The 23,767-nt window shown below is 40.3% G+C and overlaps 1 long non-coding RNA gene across 2 annotated transcripts in view; it reads right to left on the reverse strand.

Moving 5' to 3' along the window:
• LOC109282170 (uncharacterized) overlaps positions 1-23,767 on the reverse strand; it is a 357,724-nt gene that overhangs the window by 200,422 nt on the left and 133,535 nt on the right. For both annotated transcript variants that reach the window (XR_009457424.1, XR_009457423.1), the window contains exon 3: positions 18,590-18,648. This is a non-coding gene — a long non-coding RNA (uncharacterized LOC109282170). The remainder of the gene's footprint in view (positions 1-18,589; positions 18,649-23,767) is intronic.

The raw sequence follows: 23,767 nt of genomic DNA on the forward strand, positions 1-23,767 counted from the left end.
TTTCCATTACAAGAGTGTTTGTTTGTTTTGTTCTACTCCAGCAGCTCTGGCTTTTTCCAAAGCTGTACTGTGCCACTTGCCATGTTTTTCTATGGTTTTCCCCCCAGAAACAAATCTCATTCATGCAGACCATGTCCCCCTGTAACAAAAGAAAAACACCTCAAATATTTCTTCTTTACAGAAAGTGCAGTACTCTTGCTGTATATTTCACAACTTCTTCTGCCTGAGTTAACTGAAGATAATTAATAAGAGATCACCATAATCACCTTAATACAAGAATCTTACCACCATAAGCAAACTCACTGTGACCCAAACCATACCTAATGGATCCAGACCATGCCTGGACAAGAAATGCAAAACCTGCCAACGTATCTCCAACACTCCCACAATAACTATACCCCACAACAGAAACATCAACATTCCTGGATCCTACAGCTGCACCTCCAGAAATATAATATATCTCATCCAGTGCACCAAATGCCCTGATGGAAAATATGTACGAGAAACCAAACAACTGCGCACCAGAACGAACGCACACTGGAAATCTATCAAAGACACAAATAGCCAACTACCTGTGGGTGCACACTTCTCATAGGACAATCACTCCCTCTCCAATCTCTCAGTTCTAATCCTCAAAGGGAACTTACAACACACCTTTTGTAGATGAGCCTACAAACTTCAACCTACTGGATACTAAAAATCATGGACTCAATATAGACATTGGATTGATGACACATTACAATCTGCCTGACATCTGATTCACCTGGTACCTGCCTGAGCTGGCCTATCACATCTCTCTTTTTTTTCCCCCACCTTTTCTCCCCTCCTCTCCCCATCCCTTCTTCTCTGACCTTTTTCTTCCTGATTCCCTATCATTTCCTTTTTATTTATAGTCTCTTTTTTACCTTATTGTTACCACTGTAGTGTTTTCCCTTTGGCCATTTTTGTCCCGTTTTTCTTCGCCCCTCCTTCCCTGCTTTACCTTTTCTTTTTCTAATTTCGACCCTTTTATATTTTCACGGACATCCCCTCACATTTTTTAGCTTTTCTCATTCCTGCTTTCCTCATCTCCAACTATTCCTTTTTCCACAGACAGCCTCTTTTCCACATTGAATTTTATCACTGTTGTCTCCCTCTGACCTTTATTTTCTCTTTCCCCCTGCTTTACCTTTTGTCTTGCTTATCTCTACCTATTTACATTCTCACTGACATCCTGCCACACTCTTAGCTTCTCTCATTCCTTGGAGTCTCAGAACAGCAGGCTCCCTAGGCCTGGCAAAGGGTGACTGTGCCTGAAAGCTTGCTAAGAACTTTTTTCTAACTACTCAGTTGGTCTAATAAAAGATATCACATCTAGTCAAAGAACTTTGCCTGCCGATGTCCTTAGACCAACACGGCTACAACCAAAAACTCAGTAATAAGAGATCAAGTACTTTAGATAGGCCTATTGTCAAAAAACAAAGCCACCTTTTGACTATCTTTCTTTCTGCCTACAGTTATTATTTGCAGATGGAGAGGACGGGCTGTCTAAACCTCCTCCATTTGTCTTCCACAATTCCAGGTAGTTGGCACTTTGGAAGGGCTCTTAACTAGCCAGTCATCATATGTTCTTAATTAATTATTTTTCCTGGTATCACATGTTCAGAAATCACTGAGAGCCAAGAAGCGCGACGGAAACCTTCTTCATTCACTCTGAGCTCCAACTGACCTGCACAGTGTCGCACGAGTCTTTGCACAACACTGGTTCCAAAAGGATCTTGCAGGAGTCTTTTACAAGGTGCAGCTCCTCACAGGAGGAGGTATGCTGTGGGTGTTACACACACAGAACTATGAGCAATGAACCATAACTGGAGCTCCCTGGTAAACCCACAAAACAAGCACATCAAGTAACAATGAGGAAGATGATGTCCTACCAGTCACAACTAAATGCCTAGAACAAAGCCCATTGTAGCCATTGATTTCAGATCAGTACCCAAGCCACAAAGGCAGTATAAACCTCATGTTGAAAAGTGCCCATGAATCATTTTTTCTTGTGTAGATAAATATGAAATACAGAGGCATCGATGCAGGGAAAGACTGTTCAGGAAAGTAGAGGAGAAAAAGCACTGAAAGCCAAATCAGCAGTTCACTGAGTCAAGAGCCACGTTTCCACATAATGAGATCCCTCACAAGAACTAAAAGAACAGCAAAAAAGTAATAGCATGCAGTTGAGAAGAAATCAGTCCTGTGACATGCACAAAGGATAGACGCACTGAAGAATCTCTATCTCAGGATTAACTTAAAAACTGGAGCTATTATTAATATTATTCCTGCCTAATGTCATTAAGTTGGGCCAATTTTTGCTCTCAGGTATGTTGTGTAAATCTGCAAGAGCTCTTTAAAGGTAATGCAATTGCTCTAGATTTATAATTGTTGTAACCCAGAGCAAAAACTGGCACTTGATCCCTCTCTCTCACATGGAGGGCTACTTCTGGATTCTGACATATATTTTTATTATGTTTATCTAGTCCGTGATAGTATTTGTTTAAATACAGGAGCAAACAAACGGGGAGGAAGGCAGAAGAATGAATGTGCTCTTGGAGTGTAAGTAATGTAATGCATAAGAAACTTATTTTTGGTGAAGGCCATTTCAAACTCAAAGGATGCCCCTACATTGCATCCTTTCCACTGCTCCCAGGTACATCCAATGTAGGTACATACTTGGCACATGCTCCCAAGTATGCTCCACCTGGCCAAGCCCACTTACTCTCTGACCCCTTAAGATCTCCAAAGCAGATGCCTTCATATTAGCCGCACAAGTCAGAAGCATGCAGCCAGGTACCCAGGGCAGCTGGATACACAAGTGCAACAGCCACTTCTGGCTGCCACCAGCACAATTATGTGGCTTGAGCAGCAGTTTCCCACTCCCACCCACCAAGTCAGCACCCAGGGTGGCCACCCTGCTCATTCCACCCTGGTTACATAACTGCCACCACCACATTTCCGTGTTCAACCCACACAATTGGACAGAGCATTTTCAGGAGTATGTCCTTGGCCCCCTCCACCCACACTGGCACACAAGGCAGATATCCCCAAAGATTGTTTCCTACAAGCATTTAGGGTGGTGATCCTCAACATGCATGCCGCAGTACCCTGGCGTGCCCCGAGATCCTTTCAAGGGTGCCATGGGGTGCCACACAATGTTAGCAGTTAGATGTGCAAACATGATTCAAAGATTATAATCACTAATCAATATGGATTGCTATGCCAGCATAAAAAGTGCTTGCAAAAATAAGATAAAACACCTCTATAACAGCATGGAAAAGCTAAGCAACCCAAGGAATACACTTCACTTCCTCAGACATCTCCAGTCTATGTACCCCCATTTTATACCAGAAGTCCTTGTTATTGGTTCCTAAGTGTATGACTTTGTACTTCATACTGTCAAACTTCATTTCATTTCTAATATTCCATTCAACAAGACTACCTTAATCTTCCAGATTAAAAAACCCAGATATTTCCACAGTGTACAAAACATTTAATCCACAGCGTTAAAAACATCCTGTTATGGTCTTTTTGAGTTCTTTCCAACAAAAGAATCACTCTACTTTTTCCTGTAGTCAAAAATAAATGAAAACTAAGAGCTGGCATTTTCGAAAGGTGGGGAGGGGAGCAGGCTTGAGCCTAAACAGTTTGAGAACCACAGATTTAAGGACCAATCCTAAGAACACAGAAACATTTGAACAACTTTACTTGTGCAAGCAGTTGCACTTAATTCAACAAGACTGCTTATGGGAGGAACAATATTCATGTACTTGGGTATTTACAAGAAAGGCTGCATCCTTTGACCCAATACCATCAAAGGCTATTTTACATTTTAAGGAAACTATTTTATTCTTTCCTCTTTAAGGAAACATATGCGAGAGAGATTTATAACACTGGCTGGAGCTATGCTTAGCAAGGGCAGGCACCATGCCAGCCAGCTTCCTAAACATATCTGAGCGGGTACATCTCATTCCTGACCCACAATACTCCCTGCTATTCCTGTTATTCCTGTCACGGAGCTCTCCAGTGCTAAGTGTGCCACTCAAGCAGAACTGTGCCAATGTGTGCAGGAGGAGGATGTGATAAGGATAAGAGGAAACTAAAATGAAAAAGCCCACATTAATTTCACTGGGGTGAACTATGCACCAGATTTGAACCTCTCTCAGGGCTGGAACCAGAACCCGCTACAGCCAACGAGATCCCAAATCAGAAAGTACTTGAATGTGTGCCTAACTTAAAGTGCTTCAGTAGTTTTGTGCACACACACGCAAAGCCAATGGGTGGCTCAAGTTTGCAAAAATAATCTGCTAAAGAATAAGTAAATGTTCACAATTACCAAGTGCAGTTTTGTATAGGTAAATATGACCTGCAAATTAAAAAACAGGAGTGCCCCTCCTCATTTTTCCCTTTCTTCAATATTTTTATAGCTAGTTATGATGCATAATAAAGATGTGAAAGCTTCCCTTGTCTCCTTTAAAATGTCAGCCACAAGAAGGAAAAGTATTCCACCACTTCTCTGTATATCATGAACTGTTCTACTGTGACAACAGAGGAATCAAGAAAATGGAGCTGAATAGTTGAGGGGGAAAAAATAATTTTAACCAGTTTCTTTAAAATGCTTGTTTCATGTTAACTATTTAGAAGAAAACTCTCTCAATCAAAGTTTCAGCAAGATCCCAATATACATTCTGAAATAATAGAGTCATATTAACTTGATACTAAAAGCTGTGCAGACACATATAAGCAAGCTTATATCAATTTAGCTTAAGCAAAATATGCACAGTTTCTGTACTGCTTTAAGGATGATTATAATCTAGAAGGCTACTTCTAGATCTTACAATGATTAAATAGAGTACCAGAAGGGTAGTCAATGTACATAAGGAATACAATCCCAACAATAATCCATATTGATTAGTGATTACAATCATTAATCAATATGGATTGCTATGCCAGCATAAAAAGTGCTTGCAAAAATAAGATGTACTCATACAAAACACCTCTATAATGGCATGGAAAAGCTAAGCAACTCAAGGAATACACTTCACTTCCTCAGACATCTCCAGTCTATGCACCCCCATTTTATACCAGAAGTCCTTGTTATTGGTTCCTAAGTGTATGACTTTGTACTTCATACTGTCAAACTTCATTTCATTTCTAATATTCCATTCAACAAGACTACCTTAATCTTCCTGCTTAATAATGTTGTCATCTTCTGTATTGCCAATACTCCCAAAATTAACATCACACACAAATTTCACAAGGGCAACTTTAGTTCCAGAACCAAAGTCGCAGATATCAATGGTAAACAGCTCCTAATCCCTCAGGAACACTACTGAGGATTGCTGTCCAGTCAATAAATCACTTTTCAACGTAACTCACTGTAGTCTTCCCTCAAGCCAATTCCTTATTCATCTCATAACTGTAGCTGTGATCCCTGTCCACTCCAATTTGGCTAATAATTTCTCATCAGTCATGGTACCAAACTAGAAAATTTAAATCCACTGCGTCATACTTTTCCAAGAAATCCATTATTTTGCCATAGAAGGATATCATATTAGTCAGACACAACTGCCCCCGGATAAACCTATGTTGTATTTTGTCCTATTTTCCATATATTTTCACATATTTATCTATTTTTTCCTTCAGTATCTTTTCTTTAGACTTTTTGTGTTGAAATTGTGTGTCTTGGGCTGAATCAGCCAAATCAGTTCTGAATTCTATTGACTGAGCATAGCTCAGTCATTCGAGTCCGTGTGGCACTACCACCAGCAAGTATCCTACCACCCAGACTCATCAGCCTAAGACTTCAGGTACCCCCAAATCCACGGCAGGCAACCTACTTGCAAGACCCAAATCCAGAGGCTTGGAGTTCAGATGCCCCCTAGTCTCACTTGTCCCCAGCCATAAGGCTGAAGGACCAATCTAGTGGGAAAGCTAGAGAGCAGTCCCCCATCACCATAAATTGTGTAGCTGAGAGCCTCATATTTGGAGGCATTTATAGACTCTCTCAGAGGTGCCTGCCAATAGTGCAAGGGACAGGCCTTCACCCCATAACTACACCAAGTCACTCAAGGCCGAGAAGAGGAGTATCTCCCCTGCCAGGTAAGTAAAATCACCTGGGCCAAAAACCACCTCAAGCTAAGGTTTGATGTATGGACTTTAAGGTGGATAGATAACTGACTGGAGCATTGGGCAGAGAGTGGTAGTCAATGGCTCAATGTCTAGCTGGCAGCCAGTATCAAGTGAAGTGCCCTGGACATCAGTCCTGGGGCTGGTTCTGTCACTTGGAAGATAGCATAGAGTACACCCTAAGCATCTTTGCAGGTGACACCAAGCCGGGGGGAGTAGTATATGCTGGAGGGTAGGGTTAGGATTCAGAGTGACCTCAAGAAATTGGAGGATTGAAATATCATGATGTTCAATAAGAACAAGTGCAAAGTGCTGCACTTAGGACAGAACAATTCCATGCACTGGTACAGTCTGGGGAGTGACTGACTGGGCAGCAGCTCTGCACGAAAGGACCTAGAGGTTACAGTGGACAATAAGCTGAATATGAGCCAAACGTGTGCCCTTGTTGTCAAGAAGATTAATGGCATACTGGGCTGCATTGGTAGGAATGTTGCCAGCAGATCAAGGGAAGTGATTATTCCCCTCTATTCAGCACTGTTGAGGCCACATCTGGAGTGCTGTGTCCAGTCTTGGGCTCCCCACTGCAGAAAGGATGTGAACAAACTGGAGAGGGCCCAGTGAGGGCAACAAAGATGGTTAGGGGCCTGGGGCACATGATTTCTGAGGAGCAGCTGAGGGATCTGGTCTTATTTAGTCTGCAGAAGAGAAGACTGAGAGGGTATTTATTAGCAGCCTTCAACTACCTGCAGGGTGGTTCCCAAGAAGATGGATCTGGACTGTTCTCAGTGATGGCAGATGGCAGAACAAAGAGCAATGGTTTCAAGTTGCAGCAAGGGAAGTTTAGGTTAGATATTAAGAATTTTCTCACTAGAAAGGTAGTAAAACACTGGAACAGATTACACAGAGAGGCTGTGGAATCTGCATCCTTGGAGGTTTGTAAGGCCTGGTTTGACAAAGCCCTAGTTGAAATGATCTCATTGGGGTGGTCCTGCTTTGAGCAGGAAGTTGGACTACATGGCCTCCTGAGGTCCCTTCCAACCCCAGTTGTCTATGATTCTATGATATCTCTCCTGTCAGATAACCATGAATTTGAAAAAATGTTCAAAGTAATAGTTCTGCAACTTCTAAGGAACCCAGTGCCACCACATACCCAAGCAAAGTAAGCAGCCCCACACAATCACTCTTAACCTTTGGTTCTTTGTATTTGTAGATGCTCCATCTGCTTGAAATCTCACCACTTTTAATTCTCATTGCTTTAGCCACTTTTGAAAGTATGTTCTTAATAATGTTAAATAAGAATTTGTTGTCATTTATCTGAGAGCTAAACAAAACACTGACCTGGGACAGACCCTTACAGCAGCTCTTGCTGCTTACTTCTCTCTACTATCAGCTGTTCTCTTTTATTGACACCCTGCCTTTCTATCTTTAGAGCCATTTTTGCTTCCAAAGCTAGGGAAAAAATAGTTGTAATTTTGGCCACAGGTTACATAAAAACACAACTGTTAAATGCTCCCAATCCAAAGTATTAAAATAAGAAGTTTTCCTTGACACGTATAAATAAATCTTTGTTTTACAGCAAAATAAAGACTGTTAATAAATAAGACACTACTAATCTATTCTAACAGCATCTAACCACTGGAATTGACATCCCTTTTGTTGTACCAGAGTGGAAGAATTTGTTTAGCCCTTTCCTAAATCAGTTACTTCCTGGATCTTCTCCCTCTTAAAAGGTATGCAAATTGAATGCTTGACAGTTTTTTTAAAGGTGTGGAGACTAACACACATGCATTTATTTACATTGTGATAATATCTAAAGTCTCAATTCAGCAGAATGGTCAGTGTGAATAACCAGTCTGATGAAAGCAAACCATGTCCAGACATCACTGACAACCAAGGACAGGAGGCTGGAAAGACTAAGGGACCCCACCTTGGCCACCACTGCTGCTCACAAGAGCTACTTCGATATCCAAGAAGAAGTGTTTTGCTTCCCCCAGTTCATATGAAACTTTGCTTGGGGCTAGTACACCTACAGCAGTGATGTCCACAGACTAAAGAACTCACCACTACATTCCCAGTTAGGCAAGGAGCCATCATTGTTTTTTTACCAACTTACAATGTTTTGCATTGCCAGTAGGTTTTAGTGTTTTCTTTGTCTGCCTGATGAGATTTAACATGAAGACTTTGTGTACATTAACCTTTTATCCAGCTTGGAAGAAGCATTTATCTTTGGTTGAAATATATTCCCAGATATTAGTTTCTAGGACTGTTTGTCCATCACAGATAGGCTACCATGATTTTTTTTTACATGATTCTGCCACAGTTTCCTCCAGTTCCCACAGGCTGGTCAAACATTAAAAAGTCATTAACTAGGAGTCAAGTTGGAACATGTCTCCTTGACTCAAATGAGACAAAACTTGTATGGCAATTTTTTACAGTGTGATGCCAAACATTAGGCAAATAAATTCACACTCAGAAATACTGGTTGATCGCAATGGTCATTAAAGAGCCCACTGCCATTTTAGCATTAGACAGAGGGTTTGTTTTTGGTTGGTTTTTTTTATTTGGGTGGGGGGTGCTCAATTCCAACAGAGATAATTATGTTAAATTCTGCCTGGCTAAATAACTTCTATATTTCATGGGTCAAGGCCTTCAGCTGCTATAAATCAGCATAATGTCACAGATTTCAGTTGAGCTTAGAGTCTTAACCAAATGTGCAAATGTTTACTGGCATGTATGCATGTCCTCTTGCAAAATGGTTACAAAAGTGGGACTATGTCATCCTTCCTAGTGGCCTAATCTGACAAACTCTCCTCCACTGTGTGTAATTGTCTCTGAGGACCCACAGTGCTCATTCTTCTGCCCCTCCAATTTAGTGAAGCAACTCACATCAGGACAAAGGATCACCTCTCTGTATAATTTACCTGTCTTGTTTTCATTCACTCTTTATCCAATTTTTCCTTATTTATTGAGTAACTATTTTCTTAAAATTGTCTGAGGCATCAGTGATAGAAGATACAGTACATACAAGGAAACTATGACCATTAGCAATGCTATGCATCACATCACCACTTTGAGCAAGTAAAGGGAAGATCAGGATAGGATATTGGCAGCTGGGCTGCACTACTGTCTCTACTGACTCTTGTTGGAGCCAGCCAGCAAGTAACTATTAGGAAAATAGGTCTAGTGTAGAAAGGCTCCTGAGACTTTAAATAAGGGTGTTAACTAATATAATAAGCAAAGACAGAACAGATCATGGTGGTGAGGTCCACATTTTCAAAAGATCAAACTTCCAAAGACACGGGAAAAAATCCATACTGTGACTTTATCATTTAAAAGAAAGGCTCTCCTTGAATTCTAGACCAATATAGGTCATTCACTATGACAGGACAGATTCCATCAATCAATCAAAATGGTCATTACAGAACAAGTGGGACTCTCCAGATGTTCCTTTGTTTAACCTGTAATACTCTTGTCTTATTCAGGCCGAGCTTTAACCAGATGGCTTACAGATAATTACTGATGTTGAGCAATAGCATAGCACTAAAACAAATCATTATTATATTTTATTAACAGTAATGGCTGGAAGTCATGACTGATATCAAAGCTTCATTTACAAAAAATTTTAAATAAAGTAAGAGGGAGACCACCCCTTCTTCTAAAAGTTTAAAGAACTAAATGGACAAGACAAACATAGGGTTGGGGGAAAGGATATATCATACAACCAGGGTCAAGAGCGATCATCATTTGCCAAGTGTCACACTATTTCTACCATTCTTTTTGACTGTTTTATGCTTATTGTATGTAGTTTGTATGCTTAATATATATGAGATACTGTGTGTAATATATATTTATATTATAGGATATAATTAATGAAGTACTTTAGTATATAACATATTACATAGCATATGGCACATTTCGTAGCAAGATGGGAAAAGAAGGACAATAGGAAACAAAAAAAAGGATGGGAGTGGGAAGAAGGGGGCAGGAGGGGGGGGATAGAACCAGCAGAAAGCCATCAAAGTGAATGTGATGTAAAGAGACTGAAAGGGGAAACAAAAAGAGGTTGAAGGAAACAGCCAGTCAGGAGGAAAAGATAGATTGTATTAAACCTTAATAGATGCCATGGGCGACTGGTGCCTCCCGAGTCTGGTGGGGCACCAGATCACCAATGTGGGGGGAGTCCCCCAGCAGCCGACTGTCCACCGGGGGGGGTCCCCTAACAGTCAATCACAGAGCCAGCGGCAAACCGGAAGTACACTTCCGGTTTCGTGGCTGGCGCTTCCAGGGGGTCCACGGCTGATCTCAGGAGATGCATGTGCACCTGCGTGCACCCCCTATGCATCGCCAATGATAGACTTGTCTCCTTCTGAGCTGGTAGCCCGCAGTCCCCTGTGAAGACCTCTGGCTACTAATAGTTAGAACTCACCACTGCAAGGTGAGGAGACAGATTTGTTCATGACTGGCACCAGCCTGTGGATGTCATTACAACTTTCTCTCACTGTCCTCACCTCTAACATAAGGCAACCATATTTACCTTCTTCATAAAGCACTTCATGAATGCCAAGATGAGTAAGTGCTTTACAAGTGTAAGGCATTGAGGTAGCATAACCTTGTGGTTGAGGCATGCAGCTGGAAACCAGGATCCTCCTACTTTTGCAAGCAATTCACTATGTGATCTTGAGTAAGTCTCATATATGTGACTACCCCATGGGGGAAAGCGTTTGTATCTATTTTGCTTCTATATCATATACTGAGACATCCTGAAAGGACTGGGGACACTGTTGATAATTCTGAAAAGGCTTTTGCAACTCGTTTTTTTCCTTAGAATAGAAATGCCAGATATTGACTTCCCTGTTTTTCAGGAGTTGTTTATGGAAAACGGAGTGATGCTGTAAATACTGTAAGAGACTGAAATCCAGGCAACTGAACAAGGAAGGATTTTCCGTCAAAGATGCTGAAGAGTGTTTGCTTTTTTAACATAAATACCTGGCAAACCCTTCAAGGAAAACATTTTTTTTAGGGAATATTCAAGATGATCAACAAGACATTCAAGGCAAAATTATATCTCTCTCTCGCTCTCTCTGTTCTTGTTTAAATTGTCCTTATAGATCAATTATTCTTGATGGTTCAGATTCACCCTTTCCAGAAGAGTAAAAAATACCTCAGGCAGCACTCAGCAGAGAGGTAATTTAATTTTCACTCATTATGAAATGTTTCTTAGTTTTTCCACCATGTGTACAGTATAGATAATGATATTCCTCTGTATGAGTAATTAATATGTGTAGAGTGGCTCCATAGATCATTATATAAAGATGAAAGTATTACCTTATCCTTGACAGGTTTTTATGTCAGCTTTTAGGAACCAGGATTCAAGTTAGCCAGAACAAAAAGCGTGAGGAGGACTATATAAAGAATTGGGTTATAAAATACAATTGGGTCTTCTAAATTCTTCTTTTTTTTTTAAGCTTAATTGGTTACCTGCATACTGTACAAAAACATCTCATTCTCTATAGTTATGCATAAAGTACAATACAATGCATAATTAGCAGCTATTTTAAATGGATCACTGGATTCAAGCCCGGGTTTCAAACTGGAATACTCTGTTGCCTTCCTGCCTTCCCCTCTGGGCCCTCCCCCAACCCAAAGGCAGTCCTACTAACACCCAGGCCATACTGATCTGGTTATCTCCAAAATCCCCATTGTTATGCTTAAGGGCATATCCTCCTCAAATAGCCTCCTTTTGATAAACAACTCCTTGGGTTTGTCAGCCAAATAACAGTTTTCAGTCTTTATCACAAGTGGACCAGAGGCAGAATCTGTGGGGGGGAGAGGAAGGAGGGAAGGAGAGAGGTCAATTTTAGCTGAAAACTGAGTTCATTGTCAATTGCAATTGAGGCTCAGGTTCGTAAATGGTTGCGTTTTGGAATGCCGAGGTAGTTAAAAGTTTATGTCTAACCCATAAATAAAGGAATGTCTATTCAGATTTTAAAAGAATGTCAATATCTCAGGTAATAGGGTCATTATGCATTTGTATACAAAAGTTCTATGTATATAGAAGTTCAAAATATGTAGGAACTAAAATACATATTAGTGTAATCCTGGAATAAACGAAAAGCTTTATGTAAAAGGAATTATATCCAAAGAATTAAATGGGGGGATGGAGGGAAGAACTTTCCTGGAGCCAGTGATGAAATTTAAAACATATTGAGAAAACATGAGCAGATATTTAATTTGAAGGCAATTTATCATCTGCCCAGACCACACATTCTCCGGTCTTTTCACATTTTGTATGAAATAAACTCAGGTGCTGCAAGTTATTAGTGTTATACTCAAAATGTGTGTAATACAATGTCATCTTTCTTAAAGGTTTGGAAACATCAAATTCTTTTTTTAAGTGGTTGGATATCCTCTGAGTAAATTGGTATAAGGGGCTTTGCCTTCTTATTTCCTCTCTCTTTCTTGAATTTAATGGGAATCATCAGACATGTGTACATACTGTGAGACTGCCACAGGGAAGAGTTAGCTGATAAGTGTGACATGTAAGCAAGCTATTGTGCCACAAGCTTTCCTGCAATAAATAGTATCCTTAAAACTTGCAATATACCAGATTTACTAAGTCTGTATAATGAGTAAGGAAATTTAAATGGGAAAAAATGTGCAACACAAAACTACAATTACAGAAAGTGATGATGGAAGGAAACATTAATAAAATGCCAACAATAGTCACTGCTGAGAACATTTACACAGAAATAAAGTGTGGAAATTAAAATTCTCCCAACACCCATTAGCTACTTTTATAATAATAAAAGTAGAAAGTAGAAAAATGTTCCTCTGCATAGAGAAAATACAACAGTCGTATTTTATTTTTACTTTAAAAACATGAAGAGATGCAACAGCTGCCAATAAAACAATGCCACTTTGTTCTAAAAAGTTTGCTGAAAAGCCAGAAGTGGCCCAAACAACAAGAACTTCACACATCTGAAATGCTATCTCCCATCAGGACTAACTGACAGCACACACTTTCTGTGGGAAAGACCCGAGCCTACACAAACAGACTAGACCTCGGATAAGGCTGTCGAATTCTGAAGACATCCCAGATCAGTGCCATGTGTTTTCTAGGTTTCCCACAGATAGAACATCTGGGCAGTGTTAACCATGGCATTCTGTAAACACTGGATAGAAGTTAATAGACCCTAACACAGGCAACAAAGTGCCCACATAAAACTGCTTTCCTCTGATCCTGGTGTAATAAGACAGAGTGGCCAAATCTAAGGCCTGTGAGGAAGAAACACTAAAAGTAATTAAAAAGACTTTTGCAGCGTAAGTACACAGCAGGTAAAGGTGACAAGGCCCTCAGAGGTAAGTCTTCAAAAGTAAGACGACAAATTATATCTGGAAAAGATTTGAATTTAATACAATGATGGCAAACACAAGAATCAGGATTGTTAACATATGTTATATTTATATAACATATGTTAACAATTGGACCCGAGGTCCAATTTCTATAAATTGGACCACGGGTAGACAAATGAGGCTGATTCATTTTCATTAGGTTTCTCCAAAAAAAGAATATTTAGAAATGCTTCACATGTTTATTATCTAGAAGTCACTGACATCTACAAATGATGAAATCCTGGTCCCAATGAGCTAAATGGTAAAACTCCAGTTGACTTCAGTAAGTTCAAGACTTCCATGAAAATCTTAACAGATCGCTTAACGGCTTTCCAAGTCTTCCTCTTACTTTTGAAATTCATACCCCCAGGAAACCACAAACTACATGCATACACATATATTCAGATCATCGGGTAAAATGGTTTATGCAAGTCTTTTATCAGTGCAGTTTATAGTATGGGACAGATGTGGATTTTTAAATGACAGCTTTTGTCATGTTTTGTGGCATATTTTAACTCAAATTTATACAATTTTCTTACTTCTTCCTTACCTTAGCAAGGTAATTCATTATTAATCTGCTGTTCACACAGGTACAACTGGTAAAAGCTTTATAAAAGGATTTACAACAGTATGAACTGCATCTTCCTGTATTTGCAAGGATCATCAGCTTTTCCATGCACGGTCACATAACATCCCTGTGACAATTATAGCAATTCCTGATGTGAATGACTGAATGCATTTTAGCTGTCTTTTGATGCAGATTAGCAGCTGCAAATCAGGAGGAGCTTTGTCACATGAACTCTGCACAGCCTACCAACAACAGTCTCTTGAACCACTGTTCTAGAAACTTTTTTTTTCAGTATATAATAATATTTTTAAGTGGGAAAAGGAAGGATCATTGGATTGAATACAGTACTTTCTGGGGCATGTTATTGTTCTGATCATTTCCCCTGTAATGAATTTGTAAATCACACAAATCTGCTATTCTTCTGGGCGCATAACATTTTGAGGCCTGATGAAGAATGCCTTGCATTTGAAAGCTTGTCTAACTTGATTCCAACGGTGCAGTTGGTCCAATAAAAGATATCACCCCCAATAAATCCTTGCTTCTAACATTGTGTTAAATAAAGATGCAGCTGTTACAGAAAAAAACACACACTGTCCTCTCTCATGGAGACTTCACGGTTTTTCTTCTCTGTGTTCATTTTTCCTTTAAAATAAAAAACTCTTTCAGATAAGGTGGATAGTTGTACTGCATGTACAGAAAGCGCAGAACTCCCTTCTCTATTTCTCTCTCTGTGTTAATTTTTACAGTTTAATTTTCTGCCTACTAGGTCTTTTACAAAGGCCTAAGTAAACATCTAGAAAATAAGTACATGGCAGCTAATATATCATGCTGTCTGGAAGTGGCACTACCCCATTTTCCCTTACATAGAGAAGAGCTGTATACCCTAACCTCAGCTGATACATTTCTTTAATATTTAAAGATGGTAACAGGCAAGTGAATCTGTGTTTTTTTTAATCCTTCAGAATTCTAGGAAAAGTAAAATTGCATGGAGGGGTGCATGTGCTTGTGTGTATGTTTTAATTAGCATATATAAATAATGTAAAGTAATGAAAAAATACGTAAATATGTGTCCAAAACAGACAAAATGTGTCCTCCCCTTCCCCCACTAATAAATACCTCTGGACTATGCTGAAGGACATATTGATTTTGACTAACAGGAGGTAATTGAAGAGTATAGTTTGGCCATGTGGCTTAGAGGCATTAGCTCAAAATGTCAGGCATGGCTTATGGCATAAAGGCTGGAAGGCAGGAAGCAAAAAGATGAGAAGAACTGCTTTGGGGTGAAATCTGGGCCCCTTTGAAGTCAACAGGAGTTATGTGCAATTGACTTGGATAAAACCAGAATGTCACCCCTCATTTCTACTTAACTCAAGGTGGCTCTCAGCTCTAAAGCCTGGATCCAACACAATCTCAGGAGTTCAGAACTTCAGTGGCATTCAAACCAAAAGGGTTGACTTGGGCTATTCATTACTATTAACAATAACCACACATACTATTTTTTTAATTAATGGGCAGCTGAAGTAAGATCCAGACGAACACACTTAAAATCAGTTACCATCTGAAAGATAACATCTAGGAGTTTGAAGACAAAATGGAGAAAGGGAGTGGATTTCTTTTCAAGTAAAGCAATAGCTTTATCTAGTAGGAAAAAGCTTAAACTTAAGGCCAATGAGGAAACAGTTCACACATTCATATTTGTCTGTTGTGCATCCCAATCTTCTGTTGCCAGACAAACTGCCTACTGTAGAGATAACAGGCAAGCCTTGTGGAAATGAAAGGTTAATTTGTACATTGAAAAAAAATAAAGCAGTGAAAATGTCATTATAGAATAAAAATAAAATGGACTAAAAGTTTGCAAACATATAAGAAAAGGTGAGCCTTTTTTTTTTTTTTTTTTTTTACCAACTCTTGAAAATGCTGCTTTAATTTCAGAGTAGAAATTAAGAACCTTCTGAGTTGCTTACATGAAATGTTGCCTGACATGAAATGTCCTTTGACAAATAAACGGACTCCTTTAAGAAACAGTGCAGAAACATTAGGCTTGTTTGATAGCTAAAAGGGTTAAAGAAAAAAAATACAGCTCCTCTGTTTTAAATGCTCCACATGCAGGTTCCACAAAACAAACACTCCTTTTTTTCCTTTTCCTTTGCTTTTCTTTTTAACAAATTTTAAAACACTTATGAAAAGAAAACAGAGACAAGATTGCATCTGGTTTGTCTATGGCGCCATTTGTTGCTATAGGGAGACTGCTTGGAAAAGGTGATGAGTGGTAAGTGGGTGACTGATATTAATAGAGAAACAATAGACAAATTGCTCTCAATGTTGATGTTGTGGTTAACCCTTTAACAAGCAAGTCCAGGTCTCTCCCTCTGCTTCTTATACCCCAAAGGCAAGACGTTGGTTACTTAAAATCTCCCCACACAAGTTGCTAGTTGTTCTCCTCCAAGATACTTAACATTTTTCTCCTTTTAGTTTCTCCAAGTAGTTTGCATGTAAAAACATTTTGGAAGCAGGAGGGGGAAGACGAAACAACCCACCGAAATGTTGTTCTTTCATGATTCAGGCCCTTAGGCAGAACTGAACAACATTTCACAGCCTAATGAAAAGGGTGGCTTGTGCCATTAGCACACCTCAAACAACAGTTAATTTTGTATTTACTCCTGAAGGTGTAAACAGGAAATGTACAGTTTAATACAGAAAGACCAATGAGCAAATAATGAATTGAAACACCAAAACTGCCACATGCTTACTGTGAAGATGTGAATTTGCTTAGCACAAGCTAAACCCCTCAAGTGCATTTAATGAAGGAAAAAAGTCCGCATAAAATGAGTTGCTTCCTAATGAGCACATCCATTTATTTAATTAAAGTATTGCTTTCAAAGTTTCAGTCACAATAGCTCTTGTCTCTTGCCAGTTGCAATAAGAAAGATGTACTGAATGACTATGTCAGCTGAATACTTGTATTGATGTTTAGGCCAACGGTTCTCGGCCCTGCCAAGTCGATCATTTCAAGTGAGGCCTCCCTCATTTTAGACTAATTTTAAGGCAGTTTTCAAAGTACTGAAGTCCTAGGAACAAATTCTTAGCATGTTCAGTGAGACATTTAAAGCTTCAAATTTTCAAGCAGGACAAGACTCAGCCTCCATTTTTTAAAGTAGAGACATGTGTGCCCATAGTATCGTGGCCACAAAATTAATTACTTGCTTAAACGAGAGGTCTGTGAATCTCCAACTGCCAGATTTCTGCCTCAGATTCTTCCTAAAATTGAATAATGACTGCTTGAGGTAAATAGATTTGCACCCACAATGAGATAGTCAGCACAATTTGTATGGGTACTTGCCAGAAGGAGGTCACCTTTCTAAAAATTTCACATATGCTTTTTCAAAATTTACCAAATTTAAATCATCACAGCATGACAACCTGGTCTTACACTATATTGTTTATGTTCCCAAAACTCAAATATTTGGAAGTGTAAAAGAAACACAATTTCAGGCCCTCATATAGTTAATCATCAAAGATTCATGGATTGCTTTTTAAATACAACATTCATGTCTAACATGAAGGAAGGGTGTTTAACATAGTTTCACAAATAATTAACTACCCCATGTCATATGATCTTATCCATATTTTGGATTTATATTTTAGGTCACAAGGCTTTTACTTTGTTGAATACACACAAGTTAATATTTAAAGATGAGTGAACTAATAGAAACCCAAAGTTTCAAACTCACCACATACCCACAAGGAAAAAAGAAAATTAAAAAGAAGAATAAAAGCCCAGAATCTAGTGTTAAAATACTTTCATGCATGTACCTGTCTTACAGGTTGAATCTCTTCCCGCTTATAGTATAATGTCATAGTCTACAGTGGAATGATCTAATCAAAATACTCTCCCACATCTGCAATGAATATCATCATGGTGTGTAGCATGGAATGAAGAGGAAAGACTCAGAACCCCTCCCATCTGGGCTCACTGTAGCCAGTTAGGATTGCAGGTGCTTAGGATACTAGGTTAAAATAGAGATATAAATTCTTAGGCCTTTGGACTCACACATAGAAACTTGCTTCTGCCTCCATGATCGGAGAACCCTCCAATCATAGAGGCAGATTGGAGAACCCTCCAGGTTGAATATTTTGTATACAAATGGTCAATATGCCCTGATGAATGACTTAATTTCCCACGGGTGACAGCTAGCATGGCTCATCCTCTTCCCATAGCACCTCTCAAAAGGCTCCACCCTCACTTTGCTTCTAGTTCTCCCTCAGCTGCCTGCAAGTTTAGCCATATAAACCATTATTCAGGCTACTTTCTCCCCCAGTGCTACTTCTGTTAGTTACAGTCCACAGGAACTCCATAGGGGCTCATCCTGCTCCCATCAGGTGTTAAGACACAGCCTCTCTAGCAAGCTCTTCTCCCCTTTCTTTAAGCTAGTCTTGTTCCACAAGCCAACAGCATCTGCTTTTCCTGGGATTTACCTGTGGTTGCCCATCATCATTTTGCCTTCCCTTTGTAGCTAGTCCTTCTGAAGTTGATCCTTCAAGAAATACATAAGAGGAACTTGTTAAAATGATGCAAGCAATCCTCATTCTTTGAAACTAATAATCTATATGTCCCAAGTTTTCTTAGGCAATAATTTTAATTTGCAGAGAAGCTTTCATCTCAGAGTACTTCAATAATTATTCGTACGCCAACACAACTCCATTGTAAGGCAGCCACACAGATGGTGGAACAGCCATCTACGCAGCTTCTGAGACAGGAAAATGTGGCCAGAACTCCAGAAGCCCTGTTTGTCCAAAAAAACAAAAAAGGGCCCTGGTATCTTTAACTTCCGCAACAAATAGACAGACTTCTCTGTTTTGTTTGAAGGACTCCTAAGAAAGCTTCATGCTGCAGCAGAATACATAGGATTTCTTTTATCTACCTTGAAGGATAAAGAGCAGAGCCAACCCTGCTGATATTTGTACCTTTGGTTCCAGGGTGTCTATGGTATTTCAAACATGAAACTCAGAGGCTTTCAAGTATTCTAAGAGTTTTCTCCTCTAGTTTCCTTTTAAAATAATATTGCTTTTTCAGCCAAAAAGTAAACTGCACTCAAGAGCTCTGCATTGTTGGTATGGTTTTCATTCAACTCTCTTGTTTTTATCAAGTGAGGATGACTAATGCACTATTGTGATGCGTGTTTCTGAGAAATGTGAACAAATGAGACTGCTTGAATTGGAGTTTTTAACATTAAAAAGGGGCCCTCAGTCAAGAAATGGATGAGTCATTACACATAGCTTTAAAACAACAGGCAACATACATAAAGCAATGCTCTTATGTAAATCTGGCCTACATAGTGTCAAAATCTTCTGATGCCTGAGGATTTCACAAGTAATCCCATGTGGTGTTTAGTTGTAAAACTGCTGTTACTTCTACAGTACAGGAAGGACTACATTTGCCTTCAAATGTGTTACAGGGTTGCATTTCAACCCTGTGGCTGCTATATCAGTTTCTTACACAGTTTGGTTAGCCAGTTTGGATTAAGACAAACTTCTTTATAACTACTATACTAGGTGACAAACTCAAACCCAATTTAGAAAATGATACCACTCTTCTAATTTATGGCATAGGTCATTTAACCATAGCATAACTCCATAATCTCACAAAATAATTAAATCACATCTTAATTGTTTCCATGTTACAGTCTTCAAATGAAAAACTGAAGTCAATACCAAAATGGCTACTAATTTATATAAGACCAGAATTTGACTCCGTACATTTACAGAGCTGCAGAATATTGGTTCATTCTCTAAGGCTGCAATATACTCCTAAAATCTGGTTAAGACATAGATGTTCCCTTGTATATAGGCAAAACCAACAATAACATAGCAAGTCAAAACACGGCCCTATAGTGATATCACAGGAATGTTTCAAATGATTCCTTGAAAAGACGATCAAAATCAAAATGACTGTTGGTTCAGGCTCACAGGTTTGCCTCACACATGCCAATCAACCAAAGTATCTCAACAAATAGTTTTGTGGCAAAAGCTTTTAAACAGTCCAATATGAATGAAGCCTTATTTTACGATATTTTCATCCTTTGTTTTGATATTATAGCTGCTTTAACAGTTTTGTTTTATTCTTAATTAACCCAACACAATCACCTTTTTGAACACAGCCTATAGAGGCACTGGTGTAAACTACTAGCCTAGGGACAGAAGTCACACACTGACCAGTTTAAGTGATCAGAAACTGGTTTAAACCTGTAACAGAACAGAAGTTCAGTGCACATAAACCCGTTTCAAAATGGCTGTAAGTGGTTTAAGATTAACCTGATTGAATGTACTTAATAGATTTGGGTCAAACCGATTTATGCAACTTCTGTCCCGGATCCCCTCCTGATTTAAGTTAAACCAGAGTCCCCCAGCATCCCAGCATGCTTTCCAGCCCTGGGCTCGGCTTTGCAGTCTGCTCCACACAGCAGGGCTGGCCCCGCCCATCTGCTCTCTAGCCAGAGAAGGGGCGGGGACATGGCCAGACATGGGCTTGGCAAGCCGCCTCAGGCAAAAGGAACAGGGAGGGGGTTTATTCCCCTCTCCCCTCTCCCACCAGGGGACTGCAGCTGGGGTCTGCCTGGCCAGGGTGTAAGAGCTCATTAGGCATTCCCCACCTCACTGCTGGAGCCACAGCAGGGGAGCATTGCCAGTCCCCCTGCCCAGTCCATAGCCTGAAGCAAATGGGGAGAGAGATTTAATTTTCCCCTCTGTCCCCTATTCCACTGGCAGCTGGGGTCTGCCTGACCAGGGCAGAGTAGCACATGTTGGACATTCTGCCCCCTCCCCACTCCAGCAGCAGGGGCAGGAGTATGGCCATGGCCGGCCAGCATGGTCCCGCCATCTGCCTGCCTTGCCCATGGCTGAGGCTGGGGCTGTAGGGCTGAGCCAGGCTGGCCTGCAGGCACTGCTGAGGGCGTGCACAGAGGGGCCAGCCCAGGCCAGGCTGAGAGAGCCTGGCCCTTCTCAGCAGGCTGCAACTCGAGCTGGGGCCATGAGTGCTACGTGGCAAGATTGCTCCTGGCTCCCCGTGTCCAGGCTGGGCAGGGCCATCATGTAGCTGCAGCCATCTGGGAAGGGCTCAACAGGGCCAGCCCGGCCAGTGCCCTTCCCATCCAGCTGTGGCTCTGTGATAGCTGGGCCCAGTAGCGGCTGCCGGGGCCGGCTCAGAGGCGTCCCAAGCCCAGCAGCCACCCACCACAGCCACCACCACAGCCCCTGTCCTGTGCAGCACCCAGCAGCTGCAGCCATTCCACCAGCTGCAGCTGCACACTGGCCAGGGCCACCAGGCTATTCTGCCTCCCTCAACTCCAGCTGCCGCTGCCACCCTTGCCCCTACTATGCTGCTTTGGGTGGGTAGGCAGAAAGCTTGAGCCACCTTGCAGCTGCTGAGAAAGGGAAGGGACAGCTGCTCTAGTGCCCCCTGGCTTCTAGCCTCAGCTACTGCAGGCATGTGACTGCATTTCCAGAATCAAAAGTGAACGTCTGTTCATTTCCAACTCGGTTCAATCTATGCAGGCTAGACTAACCTGCAAAGATTCAATCAATTCAGGCTCCGGCTTTTTGAATTTCTGTCCCTAGCCCTGGTGACTGTGCTTCTAAGTCCCCTTCCATGCTACTCAGCCAAGCACACATCTGTCAATGGCAGTAAGCATAGTGCAGATGCTTTAGGTCAAGTTATAGAACCTTATGCTTTTAACTCTGGAGGTCCCAGTTCAAGCATTGGTCAATCAGCTAAGATGGCAGCTGCTCCATAATAACAGAACATTTTTCAAGACCTTTCTTCCCAACTGATGACATAATTTTCTTTGTCTTCCTCCTCCTCTTTTTATTTAGGATATATGGCAAGTGCTCTTCTTGACATGACTTCGCAACTGGTAATCCAGAGCAGAAATAGGGACTCCTTATGTTTGAGTTCTATTCTTACCTAAGCCAAAGGTTACCTGCACAAGGATATTTAAAGATTATTTTTATTAGCAGTATTGGGTATTTCTGAAATATGTCTACAAACAGCTCTATCAAAGCAAGCGGCAGGTAAGTCATGTTTCTATTTGCTGAGATTGGCTTAAGGTTACTTATGCCTCATTAAACTAAAACCTCCTTCTGACATGGTTTACCTCCTTCTCTCTATCCCATTCAATAGCAAAAGGTCCACTTGAGCTATGCATGCTTAAGCCTCATAGATGATCAGATGGGCAGATCAGGTGATCAAATGATTACTTGGGCCCACATTTATTCTATATGCAGTTATCAAAGATTTTTAAATATTTCATGTCACATGGTATAAGCTTTAAAAAGTTAAAATCTTCTAATCAGCATGTGATACGCAGCTTGAGAAACAGCAGTAACGAACTGCCCTTGAAGTATTTTTAACACAAATAATAATTAAGCTAACTTCAGATGCAGGATTAAGTTCTTCTCTTGTCCCTGCTAAGACTCTCCATTATATCTTCCATTATTTTTTTCTGAATATGACATCCTTACTGACATCAAAAGGCATTCCCTACATAGAATGTGAAAACAAGCGTAATGTGCACTGCATCCTTGGTATGCACCAAAGAGGAGACTTTGCCAGCAGAAGCAGACTTTGCCAGCAGCCTTCTCTTTCTTTTGTAGAAGCAGCAGCTTGATCTGATTTTAAATGGAACAAAATTAAAGCAAAATTCTCCTGTCCAATCCACCAAGACAGATCTTATCCACTGACTGCAGCATAGTTCCCCAGTACAAATTCTGATTTTCTTCTTCTCGTCAGATATCTGCAGTGAAATTTTTTACTTTTAATTTTTACAGTCAAGCTTTTAACTGACAATCTTATGCTCAAAACCATAAAAGCCACCAACGCATAAAGAAGCTAGTACTTATCTGTTTTTAAGATTGACTATGTATCGCTAACTCCTACCGTAGCAACCAGAAAGAGGGCTAAAAGCAAATTACTTCAATGACGTTCTTAGCTAAAGAGACCATAAAGGTTTGACAATATTTACCAAGGTCTTTGTAATTTGCTTGCCATGTAAATATGTAACTCTTCCCTTCCTGGCCTTGCATAAGGCTAAAGAGGAATGTCCCTGTAGCGTGCTGTAGCAACATAGAATGTAATGCTGCCTTGTGTTGTTCATGATTTCATTAAGTGGATCCAAACTAGTCTTCTTACAATAGATTATTCCATATAATTCCTAGCTTAAAATGGTCCCATGAGCCACTTTAAGACAGGTTTTACATACAGTTCCCCTGGATTTATTCAGTGCCTAGCATTTTACTAATGGACTTGCTAACAATAGCAAGCAGGAAAATTGCAGTTCATCCTAGTTTATGTTTGGAAAGAGGAGCTCTGATTTCCACAGTTATTTCTTGAATACATTGTCAGGCCAAAGTAGCAAAAGCAAAAACAATGGAAGCCTTCCATGTGCGTAAGAACATTGTCTAGTGACACGCCCTTCAAAGGAGTGAAACAATGGCACAACATAAGGGAGCCTTTAGGGGGAAAAGAACAGTGATCTATATCTAGTGACATTACAACAAAACTACAGAACAGTTGCATAGTGTTGTTGTCCTCTCCAGGGAACGCGTTTCATGGGTTCATGAGTATTTTCTGGGGCAAATTTAAATAGTGAATCTGTGAGT

The sequence above is a fragment of the Alligator mississippiensis genome, chromosome 1, assembly GCF_030867095.1.
Source record: "Alligator mississippiensis isolate rAllMis1 chromosome 1, rAllMis1, whole genome shotgun sequence".
NCBI lineage: Eukaryota > Metazoa > Chordata > Crocodylia > Alligatoridae > Alligator > Alligator mississippiensis.